The 12999-nt window shown below is 51.8% G+C and overlaps 1 long non-coding RNA gene and 1 pseudogene across 1 annotated transcript; both read right to left on the bottom strand.

Moving 5' to 3' along the window:
- Positions 1-6254: 6254 nt before the first annotated feature.
- LOC103642806 (60S ribosomal protein L6-like) overlaps positions 6255-12999 on the bottom strand; it is a 51897-nt pseudogene continuing 45152 nt past the window's right edge.
- LOC103641759 (uncharacterized) lies at positions 7686-12312 on the bottom strand. Its single transcript, XR_560488.3, has 5 exons — positions 12066-12312; positions 11799-11934; positions 11600-11716; positions 7954-11470; positions 7686-7754 (listed from the first exon to the last, which is right to left on the bottom strand). It is a non-coding gene; the product is annotated as an uncharacterized lncRNA (long non-coding RNA).

The following is a 12999-nucleotide window of genomic DNA, read 5'->3' on the forward strand; positions in this document are numbered from 1 at the left end:
CCGAACAGGCGGTGGCGTTCTTCACCAACATCATCCATCGCTTTGGGGTCCCGAACTCCATCATCACCGACAACGGCACCCAGTTCACCGGCAGAAAGTTCCTGGACTTCTGCGAGGATCACCACATCCGGGTGGACTGGGCCACCGTAGCTCACCCCATGACGAATGGGCAAGTAGAGCGTGCCAACGGCATGATTCTGCAAGGACTCAAGCCACGGATCTACAACGACCTCAACAAGTTCGGCGGGCGATGGATGAAGGAACTCCCCTCGATGGTCTGGAGCCTGAGGACGACGCCAAGCCGAGCCACGGGCTTCACGCCGTTCTTTCTAGTCTATGGGGCTGAGGCTATCCTGCCCACAGACTTGGAATGTGGATCCCCGAGGACGAAGGCGTACGACGACCGAAGCAATCGAACCAACCGAGAAGACTCACTGGACCAGCTGGAGGAGGCTCGGGACATGGCCTTACTGCACTCGGCGCGGTATCAGCAGTCCCTGCGACGCTACCACGCCCGAGGGGTTCGATCCCGAGACCTCCAGGTGGGCGACTTGGTGCTTCGGCTACGACAAGACGCCCGAGGGCGCCACAAGCTCACGCCTCCCTGGGAAGGGCCATTCATCATCGCCAAGATTTTGAAGCCTGGAACATACAAGCTGGCCAACAGTCAAGGCGAGGTCTACAACAACGCTTGGAACATCTGACAGCTACGTCACTTCTACCCTTAAGATGTTTTCAAGTCGTTCATACACCTCGTTTACATACGCCAACAAAGTCTAACCATCAAGGAAGGGTCAGCCTTGCCTCGGCAAAGCCCGACCCTCCCTCGGGGGCTAGAAGGGGGGCACCCCCTCTGCGTCAAAATTTTCCTCGGAAAAAGTCTTTCTGCCAGAACATCTTTCGTGCTTTTCGACTACTTCGAAAGTGGGATCCTGAAAACGACGGAGTACACGTAAGCAGGCAAGGCCGACCGAGCCGAGGGACTCCTACGCCTCCGGGATACGGATACCTCACTCATCACCTTCTGCGATAAGTAACTCACGCTCGGATAAGCGATTCCGCTGGCCGAACAAGTCTTAACGTTCGAAAGCTGTTCTGCCGAAACGATTTTCGTGCCTTCTCGACTATATCGATAACAGAATCCAACAGACGAGTAAGAGTACACGTAAGCGGCAAGGCCGACCGAGCCGAGGGACTCCTATGCCTCTGGGATATGGATACCTCACTCATCACCTTCCGTGAAAAGTAACTCTTGCTCGGATAAGAAATTCTGTTACCGACGAACAAGTCCTGATACTCGAAACAAGGGGAAAAGAAACGCAGCTTTACAACACGACGACAGTATGTTTGGGCCTCGGCAGCCGCAAAAAACATACGCACACTACAGATAAATTGATTCCGGCAGGATCAGACATCAGCGGGGGAGCAGCAGCACCCTCGGCGTTGACTCCACCTTCGGCGGAATCCGACCCGGCCTCTGACGACAACACGGTCGAAGGATCTCCACCCCGAAGAAAGACGTCAACACCGCACCAGGGCCATCGCCGCCAGGGTCTCCTCCAGGAACCCGGCCCGAGCAGACGCCTCGACCGGCCGCTCCGTAGCCTCAGCCAGCTGTACCCCGGGGACATCAGCCCGGCTCATGGCCTCCGCAACCCAACTCCGCGCGTCGGTCCCGCCAATGGACGGCCCGGCCAGGCTCCGGCCAACGAAGCTTCTTTTCGAGCCAACTCTGCCTCTGTTCGTGCTGACACCGCTGCCTCCGGCTCTGGCTCATCGCAGAGCGGCCGAGGGTTTCTTTAACTAAGCGAGAGAAGCCTCGGGCGGCAAGGCCGATCGAGCCGAGGGACTCCTACGCCTCCGGGATATGGATACCTCACTCGTCACCTTCCGCACGAGGCAACTCACACTTGGTTAAGCGGTCCAGCTAGCCGACAGGCGAGTCCTAGTGCTCGAAATGAGGGAAAAACATGGTATTACACCCAAAATACCTACATGTTCAGGCCCCGACAGCCGCAATGAACAGACACCGACACTCAAGGTGCCATTACAGACGGAACTCCGGTTCCACTCCCGCAGGTACAAACAACCCCCCACATTGGAGGGCCTGCGGGACAACAAAACCCCAGGTGGCTCACCGCCGCCCGCTTCGGCAGCAACGACAACGACCTCCGCTCCGGGCGGCCAAACAACAGCAGCGATGACCTCAGGGCAGACGCTGTTGCGACAAGGCCCTCGCCCACGACCCCACTCGAGGGGCGAGGACAAGCTACCAAGGCCGTGGAGCCGGAGGTCAGTCCGTGAGAGGCACTGACTATCTCGTCGACCGAGAAACCTCTTTCGGCTGCCTCGGTGGGAGGTGGCACCGGAAGCAGCGCCGAAGCCGCTCGGGCCGGAGAGCCAGACACGCGGCAGCTGCCAGCGCCACGAACGGCGAACGCCCTTCCCCCCGATCACTGAGGGAAGGAGCGAGCCGCCGCCCGTGCGGAGACAGGCCCCAACTCGGCGCACTCCCCTCCCCAGCACTGATGATGAACATCCTTGAAGCTGAGGGCGGGGCAGGGGCCGCTGCCCGGCTTGCTTCTCCCCACCGTCGAACTGGTGGTCACCGTCTTGGGTGACCACCGGCGAGGGGATGCAGCTGGGCTGCCTGATGAAAATCCTTGAAGCCGAGAGATGACTGAAAGGTACCAACTTCCGCGAAGTTGCGTTCCTCCAACGACGACAAGACGAAAGCAACGCAGGCGCTCCCCATCCGGGGGCTCGGAAGGTGGAAGGATGCGATGCATGAGGAGAGTGCAAAGACATGGTTGCCATCCAAGGGGGTCGCCCTCCTTTTAAAGGCGACTCTCCCCACTTGTGTCCTCAGCCGTCGCGGACGGAGTCTTCACCAACAAGCTCCAAGGTCTTCCCCCTACGACACGGGGGTTGGGTCCCACGCGTCATGCAAGCTGGCCCAGGGCAGAAGAAGCCAAACCACCGCGCGCGGAGCGCACAACTGCCCAGCGGTTACAGGCGCTCCTCCACTTTCGCCTAGACCGGCGGGTGAAAGGGCGGATCGCCATGCAGGCGGCATGCAACCGCACCAAGGGGGCGCACCCTTTAGACTTCGACGCGTCCAGCATGGAGGCCCAGGCCCACACGTCATGTAACCGGCGTGCCGGTTACTACGTGCGAGAAACTGCACCGCCACTTGCGCCAGTACCGCGCCTTCTCGACTGCGGAATCGATGCCGCGACTCGAGGCAACCCTGCGCATGGCCCAACAGTGCCAACCGAGCACATCGATCACGGGTCAGTCAGCCGCGGGAGAAGGCGCGACGGTCGATACGGCCAAAAGTGGGCCGACAGTAATGGCGGCGGCAGGCGGGCGGAAGCAGCGGTCAAGTCGTCTGCAGGCTCACGTCCCCTCCTGGGACAGCGAGAGACTCGCGCACGCACAACGGCTGCCCCGCGAACCACTCGTCCCGTCGCATTAACTCTGCGGCAGGACAGGCGGCACCTTTGGCAGGCGAAGCAGGCGACGCTTCACCTCCGCCATAATGACCGCGTCAAAAAAGGTGCGCCACGTCGTTCGATTTCGTATCCTTTTCCTCATCCTCTTTCTCTCTCTTGCTACAGGGACCGGGAAAGGGGATACTTTGAAAGGGATCCTTCTCCGCGAAGGAAGCGGGCCCCGAGCCCCCCTACTGATCAGAGGTTCGAAGGCTGGCCCCTCGGAAGGGTTCGACAGCCGCCTCAGAGCACTCGGGCTCCGAGCCCTCCTACTGATCAGAGGTTCGAAGGCTGGCCCCTCGGAAGGGTTCGACAGCCGCCTCAGAGCACTCGGGCTCCGCGCCCACCACTGGTCAGAGGTTCGAAGGCTGGCCCCTCGGATGGGTTCGACAGCCGCCTCAGGCCACTCGGGCTCCACGCCCACTACTGATCAGGGGTTTGTAGGCTGGCCCCCGAAGGGTTCGACAGCCGCCTCAGAGCACACAGAGTGAGGGATGACTCTGGGTACGTCCGATACATGGCCGAGGCTCGGGCTATGCTCCCGAGGTACCCTAGGACATTTCCGAGACCAGTAGGAGCGATTCTGTAACGAAATCCCATCAGATGGAGGCATCGAGCCCTCAGACCCTATCAAACGGGATCGGGTCCGGCAAATCACCTGCAGGTACTTTTGGAGCGCGCCTCTGGGCCACTAGCCGACCCTTATCGAACGGGGCACGGGCGTCCACTCGGATCACCCGTTAGCAACTCACTGGAGACACCATGTTTGGCGCCCTCCGAGGGCAACATGGCGCTTTCCCCCCTCCTCCTTGCGGAAAGGCGACGCAGGGGCGTATGAAAAAAGCCGAGTCAGTCCTTGACCGTCCTCTCGCTCTGTGCGGAGGCTCGGGGGCTGCTCTCGCAAACCCGGCTCCGGCCAAACCGTTGACAGCGTCAACATACCAGCCCGAGAACTTGGAACCTGACTATGCACCCGAGCAACGGCCAGTTCGCATGAGGGAACAACCAGACCGGCCGAAGCATCACGAAACGCGCTAAGACCTCGAAGGAGTCAAGCCACTCCTCCGAGGCCTCGGGGGCTACACCCGGCGGGTGCGCTCGCGCGCACCCACCGGAACGAAACGCAACCGAGAAAGGTCGATCCCCTTGCAAAAGAGTGCGACAAAAGCCTCCAAGCGAGTACCAACACTCCCTTCGAGGCTTGGGGGCTACTGTCGGGGACCATAATTAGGGGTACCCCCAAGACTCCTAATCTCAGCTGGTAAACCCCATCAACACAAAGCTGCAAAGGCCTGATGGGCGCGATTCAGGTCAAGGCTCCGTCCACTCAAGGGACACGATCTCGCCTCACCCGAGCCCAGCCTCGGGCAAAGGCAGCCGACCCGGGAGGATTCACGTCTCGCCCGAGGGTCCACTCAAGCAACGGACGCACCTTCGACTCGCCCGAGGCCCAGCTCGGGCAGGCTTCGCGGAGAAGCAACCTTGGCCGGATCGCTACACCAACCGACCGTATCGCAGGAGCATTCAATGCAAGGATCGCCTGACACCTTATCCTGACGCGCGCTCCTCAGACGACAAGGCCGAAGTGACCGCAGTCACTTCACCCCTCCACTGGCTGACCTGACAGGAAAACAGCGTCGCCTGCCCTGCTCTGACTGCTGTGCCAGCCATCAGGGTGAGGCTGACAGCCACCAAGACTGGCCTCAGGCGCCATAGGAAGCTCCACCTCGCCCGACCCCAGGGCTCGGACTCCACCTCGACCTCGAAAGACGGACTCCGCCTCGCCCGACCATAGGGCTCGGACTCAACCTCGACCTCGGAAGACGGACTCCACCTCGCCCGACCACAGGGCTCGGACTCAACCTCGACCTCGGAAGACGGTCTCCGCCTCGCCCGACCCTAGGGCTCGGACTCAGTCTCGACTCCGGAAGGCGGTCTCCGCCTCGCCCGACCCCAGGGCTCGGACTCAGCCTCGACCTCGGAAGACGGTCTCCGCCTCGCCCGACCCCCGGGCCCAGACTCGACCTCGACCTCGGAGGAGCCTCCGCCTCGCCCGACCCCGGGCTCGGACCGACCACGTCACAGGGGGGCATCATTACCCTACCCCTAGCTAGCTCAGGCTACGGGGAACAAGACCGGCGTCCCATCCGGCTCGCCCCGGTAAACAAGTAATGATGGCACCCCGTGTGCTCCATGACGACGACGGCTCTCAGCCCCTTACGGAAGCAAGGAGACGTCAGCAAGGATCCAACAGCCCCGACAGCTGTACTTCCACGGGGCTCAAGCGCTCCTCCGACGGCCACGACATCACATGAACAGGGCGCCAAAACCTCTCCGACAGCCACGACGGCATGTACATAGGGCTCTGGCTCCCCTTTGCTAGACACGTTAGCACATTGCTACACCCCCCATTGTACACCTGGGCCCTCTCCTTACGCCTATAAAAGGAAGGTCCAGGGCGCTCGTACGAAGAGGTTGGCCGCACGGGAGAACGGGCCGACGCACAAGGCTCTCTCTCTCTCTCTCTCCCACGCGAACGCTTGTAACCCCCTACTGCAAGCGCATCCGCCCTGGGCGCAGGACAACACGAAGGCCACGATTTCCCCTTGCTGTTTCTCCCCCCTTTGTGTTCGGTCTCGCGCCGACCCATCTAGGCTGGGACACGCAGCGACAATTTACTCGTCGGTCCAGGGACCCCCCCCCCCCCCCCCCGGGTCGAAACACCGACACTCCTTCCTTCAAAGAGCACCCTACGATAGATCAGGCAAATATAGAAAACAATCTCATGGGCTTGTTGTCGTCCCTGAGAGAGAACCATGCACCAAGGTAGGTTTTCAGATCCGGCACAACCTCAATAGCTTTGATCAGCTTAGCGTCCACCGCCTTCTGGTCGTCCTTCTTGAGCTGTGGCAGGTCCTTGGTTGCTTGAAAGGTACACGTAGGTCCCTTTTAAGTTAAGGAATGTTAGGTTACTAAAAACAAGATCTAAGTTATGTATAAACACACACCACCTGTGTATAAAAGTTCACCCCCAGTCTTCGTTGCCTTCTTCTTCTCCCTTACAAAGTACTTGTCATCAAACTTCTCTACATTAACACCAGAGATATCAACCTTCATGAAGGTTGCAATGACGTAAGTCTAATTCACACGGTAGATTGGGACTCCATTGACCTTGAAAGGTCCTGAAAGAGATAGATACTAATCAACGCATGCCATATATATATATATATATATATATATATATATATATATATATATATATATATATATATATATATATATATATATATATATATATATATATATATACACACACACACACACACACACACTAGGTGAGTGCCCGTGCGTTGCAACGGAAACATATAATACTACAATAACTTATGTACAACTATTTCAACGAGAATATTAGAATTCTTGTGAAAAAACTCTAGTTCAGTTCACGGAGCCATAAGAAACTAAAACTCATAGCTGACAAGTCACAGATTTTTTATTTGACTAAAAGGATTTATGGATGAAGTAGTGGTTACCAAAGTTTTGGATCCTAACCATTTCTGATCTCCTTCCAACAAAAATAATCCATTGATTATTTCATCCATGCACCTGCAGGCGCCTGGAGATATGTCCCGGATCCTCCTTAACTTGAAACCCAACACTCTTTAGCGAGCTGGTAACACCATGCTGAATAGTGAGCAGATGGCAGACACCTCTAGCTGCAGGCCAAGAAAGCTTAAATGAGAAACTCACCAATCACAACAACACAATATGTAGCAACCAACAATTTGGTGTAACATATATGTTTCTTCTTCTCCTCCAATCTAGAATGCGATCCCCATTCTCATCCACGACAACTGTGTCAGGCGAATCACCTCCTCAACAGAGTAAATCATGTTACCCCAACGAGCAACTCAACACATACGCACCAAACTAACTTCTACATCATCAACACGAGATGAGGAGGCTAAAGACTTTTTCATCCTAGTTGTTATAACCATCCCTACAAGATTTGGGTATTTGTATAAGAGGTATGAAACCATATTGACATTGCACTCCCACACGCCCACACCCTCAATGACTCTTTCGAGAAGAGAATGCAAACATAATATGTAATGTCTACTAAGTTACTAACTGCTTCTAGCAAATATAAAGCGCCCATAATTAAACTAAATTGATGAGTTGAAAGACACAAACCTGCAAGAACTTCCACTTTTGAGACCAATGCCTAGGGGTAGGTACTGTATTTCTGTATGCCTTGTGTCACTGTTTATACATAAGTACATCAGATACGACTGAGCCAAATTACAGAAGCATTTTATCTGATCAATGCAGACAAAATTAATTTTGAAATCTCTAAAAGAAAATATAGACATAATTATTTCCGTTGAACAGAAACATCTTCAAATCAATGCATGGACACTGAACACACTTCTTTTTCAGCAAGAAAGATGTTTTAACTAACCTCCCCAGCACTAAGGAACAAATAAGTCTGCTCTGTCAGGGTACCACGAACCATCTTGAGTGTTGCTAATAAACCTGCAAGGACCACTGATGTTGGCCCTGCAAACATTCATATTTTCAAATCAGTACAATTCAGAAGGCAATAAACTAAAGGATGATGAACGCTTACAACCGATGGATCAAATCCTCCAAGAGCAGTGTATAGAGCAAGTTTGCCTACATGAATTCCCATTCCTTGTAGAAGGATTCGGTATAATATAAGCAAAGGTCCTCATCCTCAGCTCCATCATCAACCTCATCATCAAGGTCCTCATCATCACTCTCAATGTCCTGCAGCATATATAGAAGTACATCTAAGAATATTATCAGAGAGGCTAAGTGGCTAGCTATAACGACAATCAACCAAACATGTTTCATTCCCTCGAGATGAGTAAATTATACTTCCACTTAACGAAGTTCAATTTCAAAGCAAAATTTCTGACAGAAAACAATAGAACAATAACCAGAGTTTGCTATTACAGACATGCAACACCTGTCATGTATAAACATTTCCAAATCACTTGCTTACCCAAGACATAGAAAAACTTGGAACATGTCCCTGTGCAAAGTAACCTTTTCTTTTACTTTTCTTTAGCAACAAAAATAAGAAGAAGCCATGTAGTTTAATCAACAAAAATAAGAAAAAAGCCACGTAATCTGGTGTTTGCTGCTGTACAACAACAATCATTTGACCAGAGCTTAGAGGTGCACCCGATACACTGGGAACCTTATCAGTCACCAGCTTTGGCGTTGTACTGTTGTAGCCTTTCTTTTGTCGAGTAATGAAAGGGTTTCAAGTTGCTTTTGTATTACTTCATTCTTTTCCTGTGAAATACAACAACAAATGTATTCAGGGTCTACGAACATCACCATAATGCATTCTGAATGCCCAAATTTTGAACCAAGAAAACTGTATAGGAATGAGGTGTTTTGCTGTATTAGATCGCAACGAAAGCCAATGGTTCTCTCGAAGTTGAGAAAAATGAATGATATCTAATCTATTAAAATTAAGTCATTCATGGACAGGTCCAGGAACGCCTGGTCGGGAGGTAGGGGCGAACTGGCATAGTCACCATCTCTAGCTTCACCAGAGCAGAAGGCCCCTCCAGTGTGCCCTCCATCGTGTCGCCAGCGACTGACAAGTACCGTAGCGTGGGTGGCAACAGCGGGAGCATACCAGCGAGCACGTTCCACGCGAGGTCGATGTGGAGCAGCCGGGAGGCTGCGAAGCCGATAGAGATCTCCACGGACACCCCGTTGTTTGTTGGGGAGGATGAGCACCTTGAGGCTGGGCGAGCCCAGCAGAAGCAGGTCTAGCGGGACGGAGGTTGGTGCGACTCTGACGTGCGCGCATGGCGGGGCTCGACTTTTGGTGTACGCGATCCTAGTCCTAGTAGAGAGTAGACGCCGACGCTGAAGCCAGGCCCAATGAAGGGGGAGCACCGCCGGGTTGCGTGTGTTGGAGGCTTCCGCGTGCGTGCCTACCTTCAGGCGGGCGGACGACCCGAATCAGCCGAAGTGGTGGTAGTGAGTGGGTGAGGGGAGAGGATGACAACTACCACGACGCATCGACGGGGGCGAGAGCAGCTTAGGGCGATCACGGCACCTCACGGTCACCACCGAGTACCTCCTCTGCCCCCATTCCTGCACAGGGATTGCTGTCGCATGGTCGGCACGACTCTCGGACTCCTCATGCTCATTGAGAAGTTGGTGGAGCCTCCGGTCCAAGTTGATGGCCGCGGCGTCTGCCCGAACCATCCTCGTGCCGAGCGTGCCGCCATGGCAGATGTACTTGAGCCTAGACTCGGAATTCCTGTCGACAGTACATATAAGATGGAGCTTGTCAAAATTGGCATTCCTGTCGACAGTACATATAAGATGGAGCTTGTCAAAATTTCGTTCTTATATGGAATGTTTCAGAGCAAACCATCGACAGATTATCCTTGGAGATTCGTTCTCCCCATTGACAGATGGAGCTGTTTCCACTGCGGCATGCATGATGACATGGGCCAGGTCGCCACGGAAAAAACGAGATTTGGGCGGAGTGTTTGGTGCGCCGAATAGGATTGGTATATGCAGGTAATTGGTCGTTGTGCAGCGTAGGTACAGGGTCATTGGTTGTTTGAATCGTACTTCGTGAGCAGTTAGTGCTATTGATCAGTTCAGGATCTCGTATCTGGTAGAAGGCACGGATCAGGCATGCAGACTGTACGAGGCCTCATGCTTGGTAGACTGGTAGTCGTCTGTAGCTAAAGACAGGTATGGTTTTTACTGGACTTGAAAATGTTGTTAGCTAGCTAGTCTATCGATGTTAGTTTCGTAGAGAGTCAACGCAAATCACCTTTGCTAATGGTCAATTGTATACTCCGAAGTCCAAACACACACCTTTTTTATCACTTACAGTACGTCGCAAGTCTGTCAAAACGGCGCCAGTTCAGACAGTGGTGTTCGTTTTCACTCTGAGCTTCCATGAATTGCTCACTCTTTTGCTAACAGTATTGGAACCCAAGGGCTAGTGATCTTCATTTAGCTGTTATGTTAATTATCTGAAACATTCCATGCACTCCTTTTTTTGTCGTCTGAATCTTAACATATAAGATATAACTGTACCTTGAAGAAACCCAGCTGAGCACAACCAGTTGTAAGGGGGAAAAAAGAAAGAAAGAAGCTGATGACACACCCAATGGCTTGATCAAACCTTTCATATTCCCCAGTTTTTAGAACTCAGATCCACAACATTGCATTTACATACACCTCGGAAACAGATGTAATCGTTTATGACGGGCAGAATGGGCGGCATCAGTAAACTACTTTCTCTGCATTTCCTCGTGCATGTATGTTATGTAATGTTGCCACTGCCCAGCATCAGTAAACTAATGTTCTCCCCATTGACAGATGGAGCAATTTCCACTGCCCAGCTATTTCCACTGGAAAATGCACTAAGGAAAGACAACAACTCAGACTCAAGTTATATGCACAACCAACAATGAATAATAGTTTTGTGTCAGTTTAAGGATGTCATGATAATAGTTGTAGCAGAACAAGTTAACCAAGAGAAACCGCTTCCAATTATTAAATATTCATGCACCACATAAAACCAATTTGTTCTTGTTGGAAACCTTTGGAAGCGGCAATAACCAAAAACTGTCGACACCATGGATGATTCAGTAGCACTGCGCATAATTAAAGTTGGAACAGCTTTGTAAAATAAACTAAGAAGTAGGACCACTTTTATGCTAACGAGAAGAAAAAAGGCTAAAAATAATGTAATAAAGATGTCTACAGAATCAAAGAAATATAAGAACATCTGTAACATCTTAAAATAGATAATGGCTAACATAAGTTTATCAATAGAAGACCTGGTCTGCACCACCACGGAGAACAATAGTCATTGTCTGGCCAGAAGGGCAACCACTAAATATATTGAACCTTTCATTGCCTACTTGCTTTTCCTCGAATACCTCACAGGACCCGAGTACCTTTATGGAAAAAAGGAGAAAATATCAGCTTGAACTCAGCATCAAGTAGCTGACATGAATCCTAAATTTCCAGTTAACAATCTATCAAAAATTGACAATTCAACAGAACACAAGCAAATACACGCTTACATCATCGACGACATTATTTACAGAAGTTTGAACAGTTCCACCAGTTGCTGTAGCAACACGTTGCAAATCTTCTTCAGTGACACGGCGAGCACATAAAATGTCTCGATCTGCAAAATACTGTATAGACCCAAATTATCTGAGATAGGCTGCAGAAGTACATCACAGAAAAGCATTCAGTTAGACAAGAACATCGGACTACCTGTGTTGCAAGATCACCAATAGCTAGCCGAGACAGAACTATCTTTGCTCCACTTTTCACACATTTATCCAGTTTATCATAAATAATGTTCCACTCAGCGTCAACAATTGATTGGTATTGCAGAGGGTCAGACAATCTACAGGTATGATGGAAATTATAAAGCCAATATAAGCGACCATTGAAAAGAATATAAAGCAACATAAGTAAAGAACGAAGAACACATTCTGTTCTATAGCAGATGGGGCTTGAGTGAACCGGTACGGATACCTGATCTCTGCATTTTCCTTCTCAGATTTCAACTCGAAACTCAAAATCAGTTGTTACTTCTCGCATGCCGGGAGCATGTTATAAGTGAATTCGCCAAAGCAAAACAGGTCTGCTAATACTCTTGGATCACCTGACAGTGGCAGCAAGTAACAACTCTACCAGACAGCATCCGTCCCCTTTTCCCCCTTTCCCCTACTTTTCGTTTTTAGACCATCACAAATCTCCCCTGCAACAGGAAAATCGGATGTGGAATATACTATACGTCAAAGCAGCTACTAACCTTCTTTAGGCTTCGTTAGGCTTCTAACAAACGCGACGTGGGAGAAAAAAAGTATCGTAGAATTGTAGGCGGCTCGAATGAGAAAACCCGAAACACGGAATTTTCTTGTCACTGGCCCAGAGTACCCACTGAGCGACTGAAATGGACCAGGAGCCCAAACACCACACGCACGGAGCGGTGGTGGCGACGCCTAGGCCCAGTCCGTCCCCGATGGACTGATAAGTGATCATCTGAAAAGGAGGAAGGAGACTGCGACCGGAGCAAAGTGGCAGGCAGTCTGGCAGCGGTGGAGTGGCCATACCTGATGCAGCCAGCCAGTGTGTGCAGTGCGGCAAAGAGGCCCTGAAGAAGTTGCATACCATGGGCTCTGAGCCAACGCCTGGAAAGCGAGCTGCATTTGTCTGCCACTCTGTGAATTTGGCATTTTTGAGCATCCCCAGTCTTGGCCCCAGACCCAGAGCTGTGCCTGCAATCAAAGTTGTTGCTTGGATCGTCAGGATTAAAAAGAAATCATGCTTTCACCGACTGTTCAGGCTTTCGTTTGCCCTTGTAACGGGTATAAGACTGAATCCAGATGTCCTCATGATATCCAGTCGTCAAATGCGTGCTCCGTAAATGATCGATGGACAACTCACGTTTGCTGTCTGAATATTT

Source organism: Zea mays, chromosome 10 (genome assembly GCF_902167145.1).
Source record: "Zea mays cultivar B73 chromosome 10, Zm-B73-REFERENCE-NAM-5.0, whole genome shotgun sequence".
NCBI classification, from domain to species: Eukaryota; Viridiplantae; Streptophyta; class Magnoliopsida; order Poales; family Poaceae; genus Zea; species Zea mays.